Here is a 12,027-nt window from a genome sequence, read left to right as displayed (position 1 = left end):
CCAAATGTTGTTTGTACCATTAACTAACTATTGTAATTAGTAATTATCCAAAGCTCTATATTTAAAAAAACCAAAACCCTTAATTATTAACTTTTTTGTTCTACTAATAAATGCACACAACTCAGATTTTCATATCAGTAGTTTTGCCTTTCTAATGCGATGGATGTGCCCTCTCTCCTCCGCTGAGGCAGCCCCCAAGCTGAGGCTGGGAAGGAGGGGGGGGGTCACACCCCAGCAGCTACAGCCCTGGAGCTGGGGAAAGTCGCCTCTTTGATTGCCGCAGCCCTACACATCCCAAATTCCCTCCACCCCCTTTTCTCACCTCACTGCCCCCTCCCACCTACACCCTATTCCCCCTCAAGGCCACAACCTCACCTTACATGTGTGTCTTCTCCATGGTCCAGGCACTAGGTAAAATCATGGCTCCAATAAAGTCATAGGACATTTTATTATTTGCTTCAGTGGGCCCAGGATTTAACCCATTATCATATTAATATGATGATGTATCTGCAAAAATATGGGTTGCAGATCTACTGAAGGTGAAATTATATAACACAATTACTGCACTGTATGCAAATACTATGTACATTAGCATGTTTTCTCTGGCATTAAATTAAGTGGTAAGAACTGAGGAGTTCATATCACCTGCTACAAGGTTACAAAAACTGCTGGATAATGATTTTACAAGCTGGTGATAAATGCTCCATTGTCAATCTGCTTCCTGGCTAGCTAATTCCTACTGTTGGCAATAAAATTCATATTCAGGAAGCATTGGGTCAAAATATTGCTTGATCTACATCTGGTCTGATTCTATTGAAGTCAATAGGTTTCCACGGAGTGTAAGACTTTGTCTCACTAGCACTTTTGTTGGTAAAACTTTTTTTGATCAGGGATGTGAAAAAACACCCTCACCCATAAAAGCACTGGTGTGGATAGTGCTATGTCGACATAGCTACCACCACTCATTGGGGGTGGTTTAATTATACCAGCAGGAAAGCTCTCTACTGCTGGCACAGAGAAGCTACATGGGAGACCTTACAATGGTGTAGCTTCAGCAGTACAGCTGTGCTGCTGTAAGGCCTGTAGTGTAGACATAGCCTAAGTCGGGGCAGAATTTTGCCCATAAGCCTTATCTACATTAGGAAAGTTACCCAAATGGTGCAGCTGAACCAGTACTATGCACATTATAACTACAAACTATAAATGAGGACAAACTGCATCAAAAAGACTGGTTAAAACATGCTCCAGTGGATTTTACAGTTGCATGGTGCAATCCAGCCATTGGTAAATCTGTCATCCCACCTGTACTTTTTACTAGCTGGCATTTCTTCCATGGACTTGTTCAAGCACTGACTAAAGATGAATGAAGACTGGAAGGATTTTATTGCGTATGTATCTCTAAATTTAAAAATAGTGATTCTGCTGGTTTAACAGCTAGGCTGAAGTAGGAAAACGTTTCATTTCGTGTAGCTAACACTTGCTGTTCTATTCTGTGCAAAGTACATTCTCTTTGAATACATCCTAAATGACAATATAAGAAACGGGTGCCTAAAGTTAGACTCCAAAATATGCATTTAGGTACCTAAATAAGTGGCCAGAATTTTCAAAACTCTGAGCATACAACTCCTCCAGCTGAAGGCAACCAAAGCTTTTGGAATTCTCAGCACTTCTGAAAAAGAGGCTACATATTTAGGAGGCACTCAGTTCCTGAAATCTTGGCTTACAGAGAGAGGGTGAACTTAGTCTATGGGCAATTTGGGGAAACCAAAAGTTTCAAGTGTCCACTGATTTTTGAGTGCATGATCTGAGACACCTAGGGCCTGATTTTAGAGGTGCTAAGGACCTATAGCTGCTGTTAACTTCAGTTGTTGGCGGTATGGATGCTCAGAAATCCTGAAAATCTGTTGCTAGGTGTCTCAAGTTTCATAAAATGAAGGACCCAGGCATAGTAGATAGATTTGAAAATGTTAGCCGTAGTGTCTAACCAGAACTGCCTCTTTTTTCCCATTATACTTAAATCCATATATATTTTTTAAACTTTCTCCATAGCTTTTGTTTCTGTTCCAAAAATGGAATTTAGCCTTTTTTTTCTGTTCTTTAAAAATCGATCATGGTTTAAATTCCAGGCATTTTCAGCAATTGGTGAATCGTTCTGATAAATTCATGGAAAGAGTTAATGGTTCATTGTTCCAGACAAGCTGACTCTCCTGAGACCAGGTAATTAAAACACTGTAGAAATTTCCAAAGAGGAGAACCAGATTGGGCCCCTCCTGGAGAGGAAGGATGGAGAGGAGAGCTGAACAAGGGAGTTTATACTCTGACTGGCCCTGCAGAGAAAGGGGAGCAGGAAGTTCTAGGAAGCTGCCAAAAAGGTGGAGGAACCACTGAAGAGAGGCCCTTCAGCAGCAGCCTGGTGAGAGGCTGCCTAAGAAGCTGGACCTCCAGGAGAAGAGGATCATAGGACCTGTGTGTTGTATCAATCAGGCAAGGTACTAACAAACTTCAACAGGACTTTATTTTTAAAGTGGAAACCTCTTTACCAAGATGCTGCTGCACCCTCTGTAATCTCACTCTGCCTCCTCAACTCCTCCCCCCTCCTTCCAGTTTCCTGTCCTTTCAGAGTCCCAACAGCCAGTGCTCCTAGTTCTAATAGTCACAAGCAACATCTTAACACCACACTGTCTGTGAAATAACCCACAGGAGGGCTATGGTGGGATCAGGAAGCAGGGCAGGGAAGCAGAAGGAGCTCAGGAGAGAATGATTCCAACCATTTCATGCAGGGATTCTGACCTGGAACCCAGAGCAGTGGGTGGGCAGGCCTGGGTTCCCCTCCCGTCCTCAGGAAAGGGAAATAGGAAAGTCTCCCTGAGAAAGAGGGGGCAAGGACTACTGGAGACCAGGGCAGGACTGGGGCTGACAACTCAGTACAGGGTCATGGGACTTTAGGCCTGTATGACCCTTTATTACCCTTGAAAGGGTGAGATTATGAACAACCAGGCTGGAGGGCTAAAGTCATGAGAAGAGACCCACTGTCGCAGCACCAAACAGCTGTCTGCCTCAGTTTCCCACGCCACAGTCTGGAATGCCATGCTCTGCTGTGAGCAGAGGCACTGGCTGGTGAGTTGATTTAGTTATATTTTCAGATGCTTGTGTGTTAACATATTTCTAAGCAATTGTATTTGTTTGTATAAGGCCACAATCCTGCAAAAAAAAAATTGTGCTTTAATTTACTACCATAAGTAGCCCCTTAAATTTCAATGGGAATGTTCATAGTAGTAAAATTAAACATTCATGCAAGTGTTTGCAGGACTGAGGCCTTAATCATAAGTATTGTACTTCAGTGTAATTTGGTTTGAGTGATAGGCTGGCAAATAATTCATAACAAACACTTCAGTTCACTTTACCACTTCTGTTTGTGGCATGTTAAAGAGATCACAATTATCTCAAGTTCCATTGTTGTTCAAAATGTTCAGTTTTTTAAAAAAGCCCTCTATAACTTGCTATTTGAAACTTGAGCTATATTGCTTAGTTGTGCTCGGTCTCCAAATCATAAGGCATTGTTTCTGTTTCCTTATTGAATGAGCTAAATTCTAAGTAACTTTCCAGGGGATGCTCCTAAAATGAATTTTAAATTACACATGTAAGATCATACATAAAATTAATCTTTTAAAATCATGAGTAAAACCCACACTGGAAGGAACACAAAATGGGCAGAAAAACAGTCATTTCCCCCCCAATATGCATGGACATGTTTTTCTACTGCTTAACCAGTTCTAGTTAGGACAATCAGAAAAGACAGATGCTTCTGCCTCATTCTTTATTGTATGTACATAGGAAGGAAATCAGAGTAAAGCTGGCAGATTTTTCAGGGTATAAAAGAAATCTACAGTGATGTGCATTTATTCAGTAACATTTTTAAAACGTACACTGACTCTTTAGGTATCTGGACATTAAATATGAAATCTTTGACATTCCCATTGCTGCTGTCCAGAACATAGCATATTAATGGAGAGTAAAATAACTTTCAAAGCCAATGGGATCTTGTATTAACTGCAAAGACAGTTGCTATCCTTGCTGTAGCCTGAGAGTTTGACATCCATCAGCCTTGACTGAACAGCAGTAATGAAGGAAATTAATAAAACTCTATTAAAACTTTGTCAAGGGGTATGACTTAAGCTGTGAATCCGGATAGAAACTTGTTCAAACACATGAATTTCAACCCTCCACAAGCTGTACAAAGTTGTTATGATTTACACATACCTTACAACAGTCAAATACTTTGTTCTTTAAAAGGCTTTATATTAGAAGCAGAAAATCTGTAGAGACAAGCTGGTAATTAGTTTGATTAGTACTCCCACACTATCAACCCAGTTTTCTGCCTAGTACTGACCTTTGAACTCGACACCCTGTTCCATTTTCACTGGGTAATAACACAGCTCTTCCTATAAAGATTTGTCTGAAATGAATGAAAGTACTATTTTTTTTCTTGTCAGAGCCTTGAATGATTCAAACTCCAGACATTTAAGAAAATGTTTAAATGCCTTCGGAATGAGTCATAATGTAATTTTGGATCTCTCTGTTGGCATTACAAAGCATCCATTGTAGAGAGAGGATTTCCTGATCTTGAAAATGCTACTGAACCATTTATTTATGACAAGCAATTTTTCTGCATAATCACTGCCATCAAAAATATATGTATTTTTAGCTTTGCTCTAGAGAAACCGCCTCAGGAGAATTTTTTATGTATTCCGTCTACTATAACCTCCCATTGTCAGACATCTTGGTAAAGAGAAATGAGCAACAAATATGCTGGATGCACAGTCTATTCAAGGCTGATTTCAGTGGGAACCATTTGCTTGGAGGAGCATTATTCTTATCTGTTTGAATTTCTGATTTCATATTGCAAAGCTTTCTCCTCCAGTTAGGCTTATTTATATATTGAACTGTGGATTTTTATCTTTCTGGTGGACTGCATTGCCTAGATTGTTTGGCAGAATGACTGGTCTGGGAGAATAAATGGGATTACAGGAGCATTGTTGGTATTAAAAAAACAAACAATAAAAGGCCAGAAAATTCAAAGTTAAAGTAATATTTCTATTGATTATCTGAGCTTCCAAGAAAGCTCAAAAAGGTCATCATAGCTTGATGCACTCATCTGGCATTTCTGTTTTTTACATTTAGCAAGTTTTAAATTTGATTATGAAGTTCAGAAATTTGGTCTGTGTAAAACATTAGAATTTGGATGACTCCAACCAACTTAATTTAAATTTTCTCACTTTTGTCCAGTTTCAAGTTAGGATTTTTTTGGGGGGGCGGGAGGAGAGGAGTGTAGAATTAACTAATGATGAACACTTGAAAACACTATTTAAGAAGGGTGTTTGTTTACAGCTTGTCTGGTTTTCAGTTTCAATAGGAAAAACTTCTCTTGTGACAATTGGTTTGTTATATGATGTGTTCTCCACAAGAAAAATGGCTAGCTACTCTTTCAAAAAGAAAACTAAGGTTTTCTCAATCATTTAGCATTCTACCTAAAGCTCATTAGAACCAATGAGCCTGTTCTCACATTACTACCTAAACGTTAGAAAGCATAGAAATAGAGCTTACCTATTATGATAAGATAAACCCCAAGGTATGGCAAAATTTACAATACTTTTTGGACATTTAGACACTAAAAGCATAGGTGTTAATAATAAACTTTGTCTGACTTCTAATGTTGTGGAAAAATTCTGACTCCACCACAGACTGCATGTACCAACTCTGGGGACGCTTGTGCATTTTAGGGTGAGGGACAAAAATCTGGCTTATAATGGAAACTGAATTGCTATTCCATTCCCACACGCCAATAGAATCTTACCTCATCTCCATAAATACGGCCAAGCTGGTGGAATAGTATAGTGTTTGTTGAACCAAAAACTTATTGAATATTGGCCTTTTTTGAGGTTCACAAATCACTTGCTAGCCAGTATTACTGATTGCAAACATTTAGTCTAGCTAAACATTTGTTGAATAGTTTGGACTAACATTCAGATTATGGGTGGCTGACAAACTATTCACATTGACTTTTCCACATTAAGCCTTTATTCATGCCAGGGCTGGGGCATGGGAAGCCTGGCCTGGGGGTTAGCTTTGGGTATGGGTTGAGGATCTGGGGCCCAGGAGCCAATTACCAAGAACACCAGGAGGTCAGCACTGAGAGACAAACCAGTGGGCAGATATCAAGAGTCAGTGACTAGGAATCGGGCTGAGCCAGGATACCAGGAGGTTAGGATCTTGTGATGCTGGGAACCAGAATGCAGTTACCAATAGTCAGGTCAAGTCAGGATACTAGGAGGTCAGGATCAGAAGGCAGGAACAGGTAAAAACCAGGCAAGTGGTCCATGGTAGGGTTGAGCCCACTTGTATGGATAACTTCCTGTTTCCTCCACTGGCATAAATTAGGGCTGCAGTCCAGTCAGGAGCTGTAGAGCTCTTCCAATCAGACCACAGGGTGGCATTTGTGCCCCAGTTCTGTTTCTTAAATCCTGGTCCCAGCTGCCCTCTTTGAGCTAGTGGGTGGTGTTGGAATGTGATGACCAGGGCCGCCCAGAGGATTCTGGGGGCCTGGGGTCTTCGGCGGCAGGGGGCCCCCGCTTCAGCGGTAAGTTGGCAGTGGAGTTCCTTCTGCTCTGGGACCAGCCGCCGAAGTGCCCTGAAGACCCGTGGCGGGGGCACCCCGCCACCAAATTACCGCCGAAGACCCGGCTGCACGTCGGCGGCGGGTCCTGCTTCGGCGGTAATTCGGCAGTGGGGGGTCCTTCCCCCCCGGAGTGGAAGGACCCCCCCGCTGGTGAAAACCGGAAGCAGAAGCAACTCCGGGGGCCCGGGCCCCGCGAGAGGTTTCCGGGGCCCTCGGAGCGAGTGAAGGACCCCACTCCAGGGGCCCCGAAAAACTCTCGTGGGGGTCCCTGCGGTGCCCGGGGCCTGGGGCAAATTGCCCCACTTGCCCCCCACCTTTGCGCAGCCCTGGTGATGACTCCCCGAACCCCCCCTGGGCCTGACATCTCATGGCTTGAGGTTGGTCACATGTTTTGTGAACATTTCATGTATGCAACTCTTCGTTGTCTGTCATGGAGTCTACACAAACTGAGTTCAGACTACTTAGAGAATAAATTCATGAATAATCTGCACTTTTTTTCTCATTATAGGCCTGTTCCAAAGCTCAGTGGAGTCTTTCCATTGATGTGAGTGGCACTGAAATCAGCTGTAGCATACACCAGTCAGTGACAATTCAGGGTTATGCATAACTCTGATCATACTTACTTTTTTTGCCATGAAAATGTAAAAAGGAACTTTAATGAAAATTCAAGAATTTTAATGAAGGCACAACATTTTTTCCTCCTCAATTGCAAGGAGGAAAAAAAGTAAAAATGGTTGGAGAAGAAGGGAAGAAATGTGACTTCAGAAGAAATCTCAACGTTTTAGATGTTTGTTACTGGCCACAATTTGTTGCTCACATTCATCTGTGAAAACAGTTAATCTATAAATATCACCTTTCTTTCCTGTGTTAAAGAAAAAAAATTTCAAGGCAAAGCTGCAACATGTTTTGCTTTTCTTTTAAACTAGTGAAAACATGACAACAGAAATCACATTTTTTCCCCAAATAATTCTAGTTATGCGTCCCTTTAAAGGTGTGAGGGGAGCCAGAGCAACTCTTTGCTAAAATTTTCATCCAAGTGCTTTCATCCAAGAAGAAACTTTTGAACTGGATAAGTTTTAATGATGTTCTAAATTTACAACAGCTATGTTCCTGAGAATACTGGTAATTCTGGGTATAGAATAGGCTTGTCTTCATTAAAATAAATGATACGGAGTTTGAACACAACCTGAAGCAGTTGTGTTAAATGTTTATCATGACATTGCAGTCAGTATTGACATGGACAAGTCGTTCAAAAATCTCAGCTGGTATTGAGTAAACCTTGGTATTAATAGTGTTTACTGATATGATGTGGATCAGTTTATTTAGGTACACAGAGTGCAGAGTTCCGGTCACATTTAATACAACTTTATAGCCTATAAACTCTAAATTCTCACACAGCTTTTGTGGGTATTATGGTATGTCTGCAACATGGGAGAAAACAGTGGGTTCCAAATTCACAGATCAGGGAGAAGGGCAACAATTAACTGCTACCTTTTTAAAATACTTTTCATCTGCCCAATCATAACTCAAATTTTTAGAACTTGGTTTAATTTTTTTTCATTTACTATATGAGAGGGAGAATCTGAACTCTTACAAGTTTCTCTTACACAAATCTTAGTCCCTTCTGTTATATTTTGTCCAAATACCATCTTCCATGTTGGAATGGAAAAAGGGATCTCTGGTTTTGACTAGGAGAATGAGGACACTATCAAGGATCAGAAGATGATATATGAAAGAAGCAAGATGATAGAAGCTAGGCATCAGCTAGCCTTTGAAAGTGGGACTGACCTGCATTTCCTAATTAATGACCACTACCCTTTTTTGGCAAACCTGGGCCCAAAATGGGAGTATTTTCAATTGCACATTGAAATCAATGGGGTTTTTGGATCAGACTCAGTCACAACTGATTTTAGCAGGTTAAACTTACATTTCTGAACCTCTCCATATTGGGCTATATTGTGCCACAGATCTTTCAGTGGAACGTGCTATTGGAATCAATGGGGAGTTCTCATTAAAAATTGATGAAAAAATATAGGACTGGAAGGGACCTGGATAGGTCATCTAGTCTAGTACCCTGCACTAATGCAGGATTAAGTATTATCTAGACCAGTGTTTCCCAAACTTGGGACGCCACTTGTGTAGGGAAAGCCCCTGGCGAGCCGGGCTGGTTAGTTTACCTGCCCCATTCACAGGTTTCACCGATCGCGGCTCCCACTGGCCACAGTTCACTGCTCCAGGCCAATGGCAGCTACTTGTTCCAATGCTTCACTACCCTTAAATTTAGGAAGTTTTTCCTAATGTGTAACTTAAATCTCCCTTGATGTAATTTAAGCCCATTACTACTTATGCTGTCCTCAGTGGTTAAGGAGAACAATTTATTACCCTCCTCTTTATAACAATCTTTACACATTTGAAGGCTATCATCATGTCCCCCCTCAGTCTTCTCCAGACTAAACACACCCAATTTTTTTCAATCTTTCCTCATAGGTCATGTTTTCTAGACCTTTAATTATTTTTGTTGTTCTCCTCTGGACTTTTTCCAATTTATCTACATCTTTCCTTAAATGTGGCACCCAGATCTGGACACAATACTCCAGCTGAGGCCTTATCAGTGCTGAGTAGAGTGCAAGAACTACTTCTTGTCTTGCTTAGAACGCTTCTGCTAATACACTCCAGAATGATGTGTGTGTTTTTTTTCTTTTTTTGCCCAACCGTGTTACACTGCTGACTCACAGTTAGCTTGATCCACTATAACTACTAGATCTGTTTTCGCAGAACTCCTTTCTAAGCAGGCATTTTGGATTTGTGCAATTGATTATTTCTTCTTAAGTGTAGTACTATGAATCTGCATAATGACGGTACATTATAAGTCACTGTATGTGTAGCTAAAATAGAGCAATACAACATTTTACACACAAATTCACAAGTTGCCCCCAAGAACTGATTTTCATTCAGATCTTTGTATGAGATGAATTAATCATACATTTTGGGGCAATCTTGAGGTCCAGAAATATCACTGATCCATACATTAAATGTTCATATATGAAACAGTTACAATATTTAATCCTTTCAGGACATTATATATAAGAGGAAACAAAAGAACTCATTCTTTATAAACATGGGAGAGGAGGTTGCAGCATTTTATAGCATATACCTTATGTAACACACATGCCTTTCACCGAGAAACATTCCAAATGTGGTGAAATTCAATAAGCCTTCAAAAAAAAATACTGCAATAGATATTGGTCAAATATATATTATTGAACTCATACAATGCTTTGTGCTTGTGAAAGTCAGCACAACAGTATTAGCTTTCGGATCAAATTTTATACAGCTTGTATCTCCTGGTTATATTTATGTTGGCAAAGCTGTTTAAGCTCTGTTTTAGTCAGTTGTTTATCCCTCACAGTACAAAAGACATAGGCACCAGATTTGTTCTCAATGGACATATAAAACCCTATTTCAGACACTTCCTTTGCACAAAGTTCTGCTTTATTTATTTTTGATTTTTTTTCTTTACTTTTTGTCTTGTGAACATTCTCTTATTTGGTTGAACTTTTCCTTCCTAGATTTTTGTTGTTGTTGTTTTGTTGTATTTTGCCCGTTGTTTTTATTAAAATTTCCTCTCTTTAGATACTGTACTTGTTTTGCAATCTTTCCTTTCCTATTTGCATCTTATCAATTGCTGATCCTTGTTTTAGTGTTTGGGCAGGGAGTTGGCCATAGTTGCCTTGTTTAACCTTTTTTGGGTTAAACTTTTGCTTTTTTAATTATATTATACATAAGTGTGTGTTACCTGGGCTTGAGTAAATGAATGTTGCAAAGAACAATGACTGCTGTATAATTAGAGACAAGGTGGGAGAGGTAATATCTTTTATTGGACCAACTTCTCTTAGTGAAAGAGACAAGCTTTTGGGCTGACCAGAGATCTTTTTCAGGTCTCGGAAAGGTATTCATTTAGTTATTTGTAATATTGATCTGTATATCTCAAACTGCTTCTTCATTACTATCTGCTTGTTTTGCTAATGATAAAAATGTGGATCACTTGCATAATCAGATTACTTACAAAAGGAAGGGGAAAGATAATGGATCAGTTGTGTATATACACATTTCAAATAACTAACTACAACACTGGAAATACTACTTCCATTTAAAACAATATTATTGTATTAATGTGATCAAGGTAATTGACAGATGTAGACCAATATCCTTAATTCTTTTGGCATGCATTGCCCCTTCTATTTTAGATAGCTTTATTTTATTGGTGGGTTCAGATTAACTGCTGTGTCCACAAACCTGACTTGATATCCTTAGTTCTTCCAGATTGCAATGAGTCTTCCTCATTAGATAGTAGTATTGTACTGATGAGTACAGACAGGCTCCTGAAATATATGGACAAACATCTTCCGCCCTGCAAGAATACAATTCCCCTTCCACACCAGTCTTGTATTCATGAGTTGTTTATGCACTGGATTGACAATGACAAAGTCTTCCAGTTAGGATAAAACAGAAATGCTACTAATGAACATGCTGCTATGAATGATTGTATTTCCATATTAATTGTTATAAAATAATAGACTTCTGATCTTTGGAATTGCTCCTGTGAGGACATGAGTTCAGTATTGTATCCCTTAGGATCTGTTTCATCATGACACACGCTTAGAGCTGCATATCATGCAAGCCATTCAAAAACATTTTTTATTTAGGGGGAAAAATTAAATATAGCTCAATAAGGGTATGTTTCCTGAAGAAGCAATTTTGAGACATTTATGGAAAAGTCCTCTAGAATTTAATAGGGATGAAACCAATAGGATTCTATATAAATTGTGTATAGAACGTAATAGTGCATGAGAGCCTACACAAAGCATTATAGAACCATGCTATCAAGTGTGAAAGCAGAGAGAATTCTATGGGTTTGTTCAGAAAGGCTCACGTTTTCCTTTCAATTCCGTAAGAGATGCAGACAATGCACCACTTGTTGTTTTGTTGCATTGCTTTTTGTGTTGAGCAGCAGCGCGCATATTGGACTGACTCAGAGGCTAAGTTACCTTCTTGAAAAATGTTTCCTTTTATTAAATTGTTATATAGATTATTGTAGCAAGAAGGGCTGCTTGATTTCGCTAAGCATCTATCTTTCCTTGCATAGTCAGATGTATATCAAACTGCCCGGGAAGGATTGTAGTGAATGAGAAAGGCACAGTAATTCTGAAAATGTGAGATCTTTGCTTACATAAAGAAGTCACACCAGAAAAGATTCTCTGATGTGCATGCAACTTTTATAAAGATTGAAGGGGAAGGTTTATGCCTTGTTCCTTTCATGTTATCTGCACAAACTGCAAAAGATGTGAGAG

The 12,027-nt window shown here is 39.7% G+C and overlaps 1 long non-coding RNA gene across 2 annotated transcripts in view; it reads left to right on the top strand.

The window, feature by feature from the left end:
- Positions 1-7,783, top strand: part of LOC123365791 — a 41,962-nt gene extending 34,179 nt beyond the window's left edge. For both annotated transcript variants that reach the window (XR_006577754.1, XR_006577753.1), the window contains 2 exons: positions 2,127-2,489; positions 7,185-7,783. This is a non-coding gene — a long non-coding RNA (uncharacterized LOC123365791). The remainder of the gene's footprint in view (positions 1-2,126; positions 2,490-7,184) is intronic.
- The last annotated feature ends 4,244 nt before the right edge of the window (positions 7,784-12,027 follow it).

Source organism: Mauremys mutica, chromosome 3 (assembly GCF_020497125.1).
Source record: "Mauremys mutica isolate MM-2020 ecotype Southern chromosome 3, ASM2049712v1, whole genome shotgun sequence".
In the NCBI taxonomy this organism is placed as follows: Eukaryota; Metazoa; Chordata; order Testudines; family Geoemydidae; genus Mauremys; species Mauremys mutica.
This window is presented reverse-complemented; position numbering and strand designations above follow the sequence as displayed.